This window comes from Euprymna scolopes, chromosome 39 (genome assembly GCF_053919585.1).
Source record: "Euprymna scolopes isolate OS-2025 chromosome 39, ASM5391958v1, whole genome shotgun sequence".
NCBI lineage: Eukaryota > Metazoa > Mollusca > Cephalopoda > Sepiida > Sepiolidae > Euprymna > Euprymna scolopes.
The window spans coordinates 39,345,455-39,358,130 of record NC_136520.1 but is presented as its reverse complement, the minus strand read 5'-3'; the positions used below and the strand labels follow the sequence as shown (position 1 = coordinate 39,358,130).

The window sequence follows — 12,676 nt, the reverse complement described above, 5'->3', positions numbered from 1 at the left end:
CTGTTTCGATATTAAAATTTTTTTGGGTGTTTTTGGGTGTCGCTAAGAATAAGCGAATTTTTTTGGGTGTTTTTGGGTGTCGCTAAGAATAAGCGAATTTTTTTGGGTGTTTTTGGGTGTCGCTAAGAATAAGCGAAGTAAGGAAAAAAACAGGAAAACGAACGTTACGTGAAAAATGACTTAAATAATACAGGGTTCAATATTTACATTTAAAAAATCGAAAAAGAAAACCCATCTCACACCACGATTCGAACCCAAAACATTTAGATAATGAACCAAGGCCTTAACTACCTGAGTTAAACCGACGCATATGAAATTTGTTCGGTTTTTCAACTATTTAAAGTAAATCAGGTCACAACGTCATGACGTCATCTGACGCATGCTGTCGAAAATTGTCGATTTCGGGGTGAAAAAGTTAACGTTTCTCTCTCTCTCTCTCTCTCTCTCTCTCTCTCTCTCTCTCTCTCTCTTTCTCTCTCTCTCTCTCTCGCTCACTTCGTCTTCCTTACTCTAAAGAGTGTTACTAAAAAAGAAAATGGCGTCTGGCTGTTTTTTTTTTGTAAAAACTTCGATCGCTAATATTTTTTGTAAGCATATTTTTTTTTACTTCACATTTTTGGCTTGTTATTTTTCGTTTAACTATCGTATCTAACTATTTTTAACGTGCTAATAACTTTGGTAACGTTGCCATAGTGTAGAAGTTCATAGTTTAGCTTGTGTGAGGGTTAAAAAATCTTTTAACGATAACAACAATGTTTTTAAATTCAGACTGCCATTATAGCTTGCTGACATCAAGATCATGTGACATGACTCAGCTCTAAATACAAGTTGACCCAAAATAAACGGTCCTATGTACACTTTATGCAGAAGAGTTGGCGCCCATATTTTTTGGGGCAGTTATAAATCGATTTAAAAATATGTAATGTTTAACATTAAAATGTCACTTTTTTGCCCCCCCCCCCTGCAGAAAATCGATCAGTCGACGCACTTCTGATGGTCGTTTTGGGCCAATTTTTCGATATTTGTCGTCCAGAGGGTGGGGCTTTCATATGAGACCAAGTTTGTGAATTTTTGTTCCGTCGGTCAAAAGTTTTTAGCAGACACACAAACATACATACATACATACATACATACATTTTCGCTTTTATATATATATAGATAATATCCTTTTCAAGTTCTTTTATTAATTTATTATTATGTTCGTTAATTTCATAGTGCTGTGATCATTTACGCCGGTTATTTTTTTTACTTAAGAGCGGGTATTTATACACCAAAGCTGGTGAGCATATTCAAAAGGTCGATTAAATGAAAAGCTCCTGACGTAGGATGTTTGCTGTGCCAAGCAGAACCGACTTCTGAAGTATGGTGATGTTATACTTGATTCCCAAGGGGTTCAACTGTTTCTCAAGATCATCTTTAATTGAGCTAAACGCACCTATAATGATTGGCACAATGGGAGTTTTCTTGTTTTACAACGTAGCAATCTCTCAATTTCTGATAGTTCCGCAGTTTCTCATTCTTCTTGCCTTCATGAAATAAGGATGAAAATGAAAAAAAAGTAGGAAACAAACTCTTTAAGCCATGACATTTCGAAGCTAAATGCTTTTTTCTCATTTTCCTTCCTCATTGATCTTATCTTCTAATATATAAAAGGCTATACGTCTGTCTGTCTTGATATTTTCAAACTCTATATCCTCTGAAACTAAAAGTTGCAGAGCGGCACTATAGACCTCAAATGATTGGATTTTTATAGACCGTTTTTTATGGGCCTTTAGCCCGTTAAAATAGTTTTTAATGGGTCAAAATTTAAAAAATCGTTAGACATTTTGTACATTCATCTTAGTTTATTTTTAATTATTCATTTTTAATCTATTCATATGCATGTCACGTTGGTAGAGTGGTAACGTCACCAGCTTAAATGCTACAGCTTTGCTTTCGGTTTCGATTCTAGCTGATGGCACCCAAATACTTTTTTTTTTTAATCACGACTTTATAATAATATATACAAACTCTGGACAAATCAAAACATCATATGTAAGCGTATTTTATGACCCATCCACTGCCCCACTAGTCTAATATATAAAAGGCACTATGTCTCTTTGTCTGTCTCCATATTTCCAAACTATCTCTTCCTGAACTAAAAGTTGCAAAGCAGCGCTGCGGTCTTAAATGAGTGGATTTTTATTAACCATTTATTATGGTTCTGTAGCCGATTAAAATAGTTTTTAGGGGTCAAAAATGGGTCAAAATTGAAAAAAAATCGTTATACATTTTGTACATTCATCTTAGTTTATGTTTAATCAGTTCATATGTGTGTCACGTTAGTAGAGTGGTAACGTCACCAGCTTTGAATGCTACAGTTTTGCTTTCGGTTTCGATTCTAGTTGTTGGCACCTAAATACTGTTTTTTACTTTTGAAATCACGACTATAATAATATATACGCAATCTGCACAAATTAAAATATCATATTTATATGTACTTTACGACTGAACAAAGCCCCCCCCCCTCCGTGATATAATAAAACTCTAAGTAACTTTTATCCCTCATCTTATAATTTAATATATGAATTACTCCTCTTAACCGTGTAGAGATTCTACTATCTTGATACGTTTGTTTTATTAAAGATAATATCCTTTTCAGGTTGTAGCGGGACCTATGGAAATTCCACAGTGGACTCTTGGGACAAATGCTACAGAAACTTATGGAATGCATCAGACTGCTTTTGGACTATTTTGCATGGATCGGGCATCAGTTTTTTGAGTGGCATAAGAGAGCCAACGAAGGCAAAGAGTCTGTGAGGGATGATAAGAGATGTGGGAGGAGTAAGGAAGTCAGAACACCAGAGTTGATTGGCCAAATAAAGAATTTCGTAGATAAGAACCGCTGTATATCTATAGTGACAATAAGTGCACAGTTTGATGTCAGTGTGGGAACTGTACACACAATTATTCGTGAAGAACTGAAGATGCAGAAGATTTTGCAAAAGTTTATCCCAAGGGTGCTCCATCCTTGTGACAGACTCTTTGACCAAGATGGGCATTAAGACAGTTCCTCACTCTCCAGACCTTGTGACGTTTGTTTATTCCCTAAGCTTAACGAAAACCTTTAGAGGCTGTCGTTATGAGACAATTGTGGAGATGAAAGAGGCTGCGACAAGGGTCATTGACGCGCTCACACAAGTGAACTTCCATGAGCTTTCCAGAAGTTGCTCGAACGGTACAAGTGCATTGCAGCCGAAAGAGATTACTTCAAAGGAGACGAGTTTCATGTGTGTACTATTGTTAAAGATTCTCTTTTGCGTTCTGTTACTATTAAACGTTTATTTATTATTATTAAACGTTTATTTATTACTATTATTATTAAACGTTTATTTATTATTATTAAACGTTTATTTATTATTATTAAACGTTTATTTATTACTATTATTATTAAACGTTTATTTATTATTATTAAACGTTTATTTATTATTATTAAACGTTTATTTATTACTATTATTATTAAACGTTTATTTATTATTATTAAACGTTTATTTATTATTATTAAACGTTTATTTATTACTATTATTATTAAACGTTTATTTATTATTATTAAACGTTTATTTATTACTATTAAACGTTTATTTATTACTATTATTATTAAACGTTTATTTATTACTATTATTATTAAACGTTTATTTATTATTATTAAACGTTTATTTATTATTATTAAACGTTTATTTATTACTATTATTATTAAACGTTTATTTATTATTATTAAACGTTTATTTATTATTATTAAACGTTTATTTATTACTATTATTATTAAACGTTTATTTATTATTATTAAACGTTTATTTATTACTATTAAACGTTTATTTATTACTATTATTATTAAACGTTTATTTATTATTATTAAACGTTTATTTATTATTATTAAACGTTTATTTATTACTATTATTATTAAACGTTTATTTTTTATTATTAAACGTTTATTTATTACTATTAAACGTTTATTTATTACTATTATTATTAAACGTTTATTTATTACTATTATTATTAAACGTTTATTTATTATTATTAAACGTTTATTTATTATTATTAAACGTTTATTTATTACTATTATTATTAAACGTTTATTTATTATTATTAAACGTTTATTTATTATTATTAAACGTTTATTTATTACTATTATTATTAAACGTTTATTTATTATTATTAAACGTTTATTTATTATTATTAAACGTTTATTTATTACTATTATTATTAAACGTTTATTTATTATTAAACGTTTATTTATTATTATTAAACGTTTATTTATCATTATTAAACGTTTATTTATTACTATTATCATTAAACGTTTATTTATTATTATTAAACGTTTATTTATTACTATTATTATTAAACGTTTATTTATTATTATTAAACGTTTATTTATTATTATTAAACGTTTATTTATCATTATTAAACGTTTATTTATTACTATTATCATTAAACGTTTATTTATTATTATTAAACGTTTATTTATTACTATTATTATTAAACGTTTATTTATTATTATTAAACGTTTATTTATTACTATTATTATTAAACGTTTATTTATTATTATTAAACGTTTATTTATTATTATTAAACGTTTATTTATCATTATTAAACGTTTATTTATTACTATTATCATTAAACGTTTATTTATTATTATTAAACGTTTATTTATTACTATTATTATTAAACGTTTATTTATTATTATTAAACGTTTATTTATTATTATTAAACGTTTATTTATTATTATTAAACGTTTATTTATCATTATTAAACGTTTATTTATTACTATTATCATTAAACGTTTATTTACTATTATTAAACGTTTATTTATTATTATTAAACGTTTATTTATTATTATTAAACGTTTATTTATTATTATTAAACGTTTATTTATTATTATTAAACGTTTATTTATTATTATTAAACGTTTATTTATTATTATTAAACGTTTATTTATTACTATTATCATTAAACGTTTATTTATCATTATTAAACGTTTATTTATTATTATTAAACGTTTATTTATTATTATTAAACGTTTATTTATTATTATTAAATGTTTATTTATTATTATTAAACGTTTATTTATCATTATTAAACGTTTATTTATTACTATTATCATTAAACGTTTATTTATCATTATTAAACGTTTATTTATTATTATTAAACGTTTATTTATTATTATTAAACGTTTATTTATTATTATTAAACGTTTATTTATTACTATTATTATTAAACGTTTATTTATTACTATTATTATTAAACGTTTATTTATTATTATTAAACGTTTATTTATTACTATTATTATTAAACGTTCCTGTTGCTATTCTCTTTTACTTTTGTTTTTACTTTTGAGGGTACTTTTAAAGTCTGTGTGTTCTTATCAATATGTGTTCGTACTTATGTGTTCGTACTTATGTGTTCGTACTTATGTGTTCGTACTTATGTGTTCGTACTTATGTGTGTGTGTTCTATTCTTACACAGTTTCTTGCCTTGAAGGGTCTCGACATGTATGCGCAAATATATAATGTGTACATACCTGCTTGCCTTGTCCAGCGGATGATATCTTCTTGTCGCTGGGCTGCCATCTCATGGGGAGTGGTACTTACTGCTGCAGATGCATTGATAACACGAGATGGATTGAAGCTTCGATTCTTTTATTAAAGGCAAGCCTATCATGTCGAAACCTGGTTGCTGTGGAGAGACCCTAATCTCCTGTCTGCTCCATCTGCAGGCCAAAACCACTGTCACATCTGATCGACTGGAAAACTACGACCACAATTCCTATTTTACCCCTAATTTCCGGTGCATGTCACCCCTAATTTCCGGTGCATTCTCTCTAGGTTGACAAAAGGTAACTTGAGTTTGATGAGTGTCAAATCTAACCTTCTCTGACCCCACTAAACTCGCTGATGGGAATCGAAAATATATCTACATAACTTGCTATTTCTACAACTACCTAGATAGCATTTAAGCTGGGATTCCCAATACTACACTATCAATGAAAGTACTTATATGGAAAGAGTGTCCATAAAATGGAAATAATTTGAAGGCTATAAATGAGGAGTTTCTAGGCATCTCACCAGAAATAAATAGTAGATAGTACGCCGTAAACAATATCGAGCAGAAAGTCGGGACATTCAATCCTATTCAAACTATATCCCTTTCCAATAACTTTCTCAGTACTAAGATATATACTTAAGTCTTTGGAGCATACGATCAACATGTTAGCCCGACGTATCACCAAGACATCAGCGGGTCTCTGTGTGCTATTTGTCGTAAATTATTTTCAGGAAATGAAGTAAGCTATGGATTATGTGAAACCAATCTTTTTTTTTTTTAATCAATTCATTATTTGTGATTTTGGCTTTGCACAGCTTGCATAACAGCAAATCGTTTTTAATTGGATTAAAAAACAGGAACATGCAGAAACATGTGTGACTATCTTAAGAAAACAATAACAAAGTAAGTAAAATTGTAAGAAATACTAATTATTTCTGTTTGGATTTCATTGCTTGCTTCTTGCGAGCACGCGCGCGCGTGTGTGTGTACATTTTCAACGATCATATTCCAAATAAATAGTGTACACAATACATTACGCTTGTTTACAGCTGTTTCCAGGAAATGTTTATTTTAAAGTCATATAAGCCTTTCCAGACATCAGTCTATCTACAGAAACAAAAAAAAAAAAAAAAAAAAAAAAACGAAAGCATATCAACAACAATATCCCCAAAAGTTCAATATTCCCATCAATCACAAGAATAGAATGATTGTCAAATATCTGTTAATTATTGATTCCACAGCAATGCGTATCATCTTCACTTAAAAGAAAAGACTATGAGACACCAAGATCCCCCACTTTCTATTTGCCAAATCAAACATGTATGTATGTATGTATGTATGTATGTATGTATGTATGTATGTATCGCTACTATTATATAAAAGGAACTATGTGTGTGTTCGTTCCTTATGTACTCTAAAACAGCTGGGTCAATTTTTATCAAATTTCACATAAAGGTACTTTATGGGCCTGGCAGTGTTTTTAGATAGGTTTTATATCGGAATGTCTTCGATAAGTATCGATAATCGAAAAAATCCAATGAATGAAGGAACAGGCGATTTTGACCAAAATTAACACCTTACATCACAAGGGCATTTAAGAAGTTTTATTACCGAACAAGCAGAAAAGCCCAGCGCATAAAATAAACAGCAGATTCTTTGATATGACAGGGTCGCGTTTGAAATGAATGTTTCTGTTTAGAGCACAATCGAACTATGATACTGGAATTTTGCATTTTAAACTTTAAATTCAAGCGATTATATAAAAATAATTTTATAAAAGCAACAGTAAGTTCTCTACAGTGCAATATAAATTACAATACACCGTGAACTAAGTCACTGCATGGAAGCATGTGAGTTTGTGAAGCTTTCTGACAGTACATTGTGGTGGATTCCCAACTATAGCAGACAATTAATCGATTTGATTTGAAAATAGACGATTCCATCGATTTTTATGACAATAAAATATGGGAGAGTGAATAATTCATTGATCCTCATTCAATCGCGAGTAACTTTGGGTCTCTTTGGGCCGAAATCACAGTGTAGTATCTGTTCTTTAGACGCCGCACTTCAATTTCTTGTTCTCTGTCAGTGGACGAGAAATCCTTCACGACTGAGACAATTTTTAATTTTTGTTCCTTTTCTCCACGTTTAAAAACGACCCTGGTGTCTAATACTGTCCCGTGGGGAGGCATTGTAAATAGGAACTTTGGGTCTCTCTGGTAGTATATATAAAGTTGAGTTTTTGCTGCACTGGCATTGATATTATAAACCTACTTATTCTATTTAAAAATTATTAAAACGAACATCTTAACATACTCAGTCTTGGGTATGCAAGCAACTTCATGAAGATTAACTAATTTGCATATTTCTTTTAAAAACAAGCATTCATTAATTAATTAATTATTTAATTAATTAATTAATTAATTATTCATATGTTTATGGTTTCTTATTAGATGATTGGTTTCATTTAACTATTACGCATGATTTTATTGATGCATAGTTTCTACATTGTGCATAATTGCATAGAATTTAGGATGAAAAAGTTCTAGTACATGCAACCACACAGATGCACACACATATATACAATACAGCATAATCACACTGACACACCAGTTCCCGTCAGATCACAAAAGTTAAGCAGAATTGAGCCTGATCAGTACAAAATGGGGGACCATTTGGGAATACCAGGTGCTGTATGTGCTCTTCACTTATCTCAGCATTATTTCCAGTCATCCTAGACATTTCCTTCCTACTTGAGTCAGTCAGTGCTGATTGAGGAGAGGCAAGGTTTGAGATTGCGCAACACTTGCTTTACGATTAAATGTGCAAGCACTCTTACAACAAGAGGTATCCATTGTCTCTCAAGACAGATCAGAGACCATATATATATTAGTGTTGGGGCGATTAATCAGAATCGATTCCGATGTCAAAACGATTCTTTTGTCTTTTTTTATTTGATTTTGTTTAAACCAAAATCTTCCATTGCTTGTAATAATGATAAAATAATAAATATTTATTGATTTCAAATTACCAGTAAAGCTAAAATCGATAAATCATCCTCCACAAGTGTATTTTGATGTTTAGGAAAATATCTGCATATTTAACATGTGTTTTTACGAAAATTGGGGAAAATAACAATCTTATAGTTAAATAATTAGAGATTTATATAGAATCAGAATCGGTAATTGTATCAGAATTGGAAATTTAGTACAAAATCGGTAATTGTGTCGGAATCGAGAAAAATATTGGAATCGTCCCATCACTAATATATATATATATATATATATATATATATATATATATATACACACACACACACACACACACCAAGTTAAAGTATTCAAGAGGGAAAACTCGCAAATTAAAACGAAGTTATTAAGAGTGCTCAATAAAAAGAGCAAAATATAATATTTTTATTTATATAGACAAATATTACATTGAACATGCTAATGTCGCTTTCTATGTTTGGAGTCTAAAATGTCACTTAACCTACCAGCCTTTTAAATTTAACATTTTATTTTTATAAAAAAATATATTTCCTCAATTCTTCCATTTGAGAACCAGACGCTTTCAGTGGTACACAGACTTTATTATGTCACCTGATGAGGACTTTTGGTTCTTACCGACCAATTGTCCGAAACATTAGCATGGTCAGTGTAGCGACTATGTAATATTTGTCTATATAAATAAAAATATTATATATATATATGTGTGTGTGTGTGTGTGTGTGTGTATGTGTGTGTGTGTGTGTATGTGTGTGTGTGTGCGTGTGTGTGTGTGTGACCTTGTCTGTGTGAATGCCGTACGGTCTCTACCAAACAAATCTAATTCCCATGTATAACATTTTGTTTAAAAATATTACTTACCAAAATTTTCAATGAGAAATCCTATCCCAACGAGGAATAAAATAAGGCTAAAAAAAAAAAAGAACAGAAAAAGAATGAAACAAAAAATTACCAAAAAATATATAAAAATTATTAATTTGTATCAGAAAAATATTTTAAAAGTCCGGGATTGCCCGGGTGTAAAAAATATGCTTAAATACGACACGCATATAAACCAATTAAAAATTAAAAATGAACTGAGATAAATGTACAAAATGTTTACGACTTTTCTAATTTTGACCCACTTTTGACCCATTGAAAACAATTTTAACAGGCTAAAAACCTATAAAAGAATGGCCCGTAAAAAATCCAATCATTTGAGCCCCCCCAGCACCACTCTGTGATTTTTAGTTTCGGTGGAGACAGTTTAAAAATATGGAGACAGATAGGCAGACAGACATATAGTCGTTTATATATTTAGACATTAATAATTTAATGTTCTTACGTATGTTATCACCTTTTGCAGACATTAAAAATAAGACAGGATTAATATGATGTCGCTAAGGTAAACAATTCTAACTTTATCTATTTTCAATTTAATTGTTCCACAATTTCCCGTTTATTAAAGCAACGCCATTTTTATTTAAATACATTTCAAAAGTGAAATTCGTTCAATTGATCTATGTGGTCTAATTATGGTAAAAAAAAAAAATTATAAAATATATTGCCATCATAAGGACGACTTTTAACACGTCTCGTATCTTTCGTGACAATCACTTCCCTGTTCTCTCGTCTTCAGTCTTTTTAGAACTGCTGATTCGCTGATATGAAAATTAATGCATACCCAACTACAGATTTGAAGAATATTTAGCAATTACAATTATTTTTGCAGCAAGAGGATCGGAAATATTTAATCATTACAACAAAATTGTCTCCCTTTAAATGGTTAAACTTGTGGCAATTGAATTCCCAAGCTAACTCAGCTATCGCCTTTTAACTATGGTAACCAGAGAGCGACACAGCCACGTCACTTCCTTTTCTGTATATTTCTATCCCCTTTTCTTTGAACTCCCAACAAGTCAAGATGTGACGATATCGCACTCCTGGTTGGTATGGCCAGCCAACCAGCTCTCCTGGCTAACTCGTCAGTCTATCATCAAATACTAATCGCAAGTAACGTTATTTCTCTGTTCTCAACAAATTCTTATGTCTATCTCCTGTATTTTTATGTAAATAAATCTACATTCTTTCACTATCATATATCGGTTTGTTTCGTCTCTTCATTATGCAACATTTGCTTCTCGATATCTCAATCACTTATCAATCATTAACACACATGGAGGATGGGATCCCAATTACATAAACAGGCCATCCTGTCCTCCACTAGGTCCTGGATATGACCTTAAACTATATCCGATGGTGAGGCCCCAACTTGCGGGCTTTGGGGCGTGTGGAGCCACCCTTTAATTGCCATTGCTCCCAGGTTCACTCTGACCCGGAGTGGTAGTACCTGTTAGGGTCCCAACTATTGGTTAAATAGAAACCGACTTAAAAAAAAAACAAAAACAAATATATTCTATAAAAATAACTTTTCTTCAAAATCACTGGATTCGGCATTAAATAACCTGAAAAGGTTTGATATGCCATAAAACAAAAACAACCCACCAACCAACCTGTCCTCCACAAACTTGAACATAGCAACATAAGTACACAGAAAATGAATTAAAACTAAAACGAAATAGAACTAAGCTATAAATACACGGGGAATAAAAATGCTGAATTAAAATAAATAAAAAAAATATTGAGTATTAACAAAGGTCATACAGATTAATAGATTTTAAAATGAAATAAAATTAATTTCAGATCTTTTTCAATTAATGTGAAACTTCTCACGTTTATAATGGCCACTGTATGCAATAGTGGAGCAGAATTTCTATAAGAATCTTTCATTTCTGGAAGCAAGCACCAAAAGTGTTTATGAATTATTTTATTTACTAATTACTTACTTACTAAATTATAGACAAAAATTTCCCGCAACGTATTATACAAATGTGAAGTTATAACAAATAACGAAACTAAAGTATATCTAGGGAGTACTGGAACTTGCTTTAAGGACAGATATGGTAATCATCTACATCGTTTAAACAAGATACTGAGAAAGAAAATAACACTACAGGTAACGAAAACAACAACATAGCAGATAAAAATGAAAACAACAGAAGAGATGATTACAATAATAAAGACAATCACAATAATGAAGATAGCAACAGAATCAATAGTAATAAGTAAAATAACAAAAAAAGAAACTAAGAAAAAGTCAACCACATTAGCAGTATGGGTTAAGGAATTAACATAAAATAAAACTGAATATAAATTAAGATGGTCCATAGTAGATAGAGCGAAAAAATATAAACCAAGCAAACCAATGCAACCTTTGCATACTATAAGCATACCATATACTAATATCAGAAGGAAAATTATCAAACAGACGACAAGATGTAATTCACGGATATCTGCACAGAAATTGATACTTAATTTGACACATTAAACCAGACTAAAAAACAACATAAACATAAATGTAGAGCAAGTAGCACAAAAAAATTAGAAACACAGATCAATCGACCATATAAGAATAACGGTAACATAATAGAACAACAAAATGGAACGTAAAAGTATAATTAAAAAACTGGATAAATATAATTAAAAATAAATAAAATGAAAAAGAAGGAAACAATTAAACGAGAAAATAAACTAAAACCAAAACGTATAATATAAGTAAAGAAAAAGATGTAAGGGAAGTAACTCCAGTAATAAAAATATATTCCATGAGAATGACCTCCCCTTGAAACAAAGACATTAACTAATAAATAAGAATACGAAACCAAACAAAATAAATATTAGAATAAACACGCATAAATGTAGAAATAAAAATTATAAAAAATAGGAAAGAATACAAAAAATAGGAAAAAATTGGAAATTAAAACTAAAAAATACGAAATTAAGGTTTGTAACAGAAATTTTGGTTTGCACAGTATCCAAGATGGCCGACTTGTAACAAAGAGGAGATGGAATTTCTTTTCTCCAAACGGGTTTATCATGTACAAAATTAACTTTTTGTTGGTAACATCGAATGGAAATAACATCTGACGAATTTATGAGAATTGGAGACTTTTATAAAAACATAAAATCATAAAATTGCCATCCCATTAACGAAACGGCTGTAATGAAGAAATCCAAGATGAAATAAACAAAATTTCTAAAAAAGACAAAA

General features: G+C 30.0%; 1 protein-coding gene across 1 annotated transcript in view; it reads right to left on the bottom strand.

Moving 5' to 3' along the window:
* Window positions 1-9,491, bottom strand: part of LOC145263766 (uncharacterized) — an 87,602-nt gene extending 78,111 nt beyond the window's left edge. Inside the window, exon 1 of the mRNA XM_080120808.1 lies at window positions 9,448-9,491. The gene's annotated coding sequence lies outside the window, so the exon portion shown is untranslated. The remainder of the gene's footprint in view (window positions 1-9,447) is intronic.
* Between the last annotated feature and the right edge of the window lie 3,185 nt (window positions 9,492-12,676).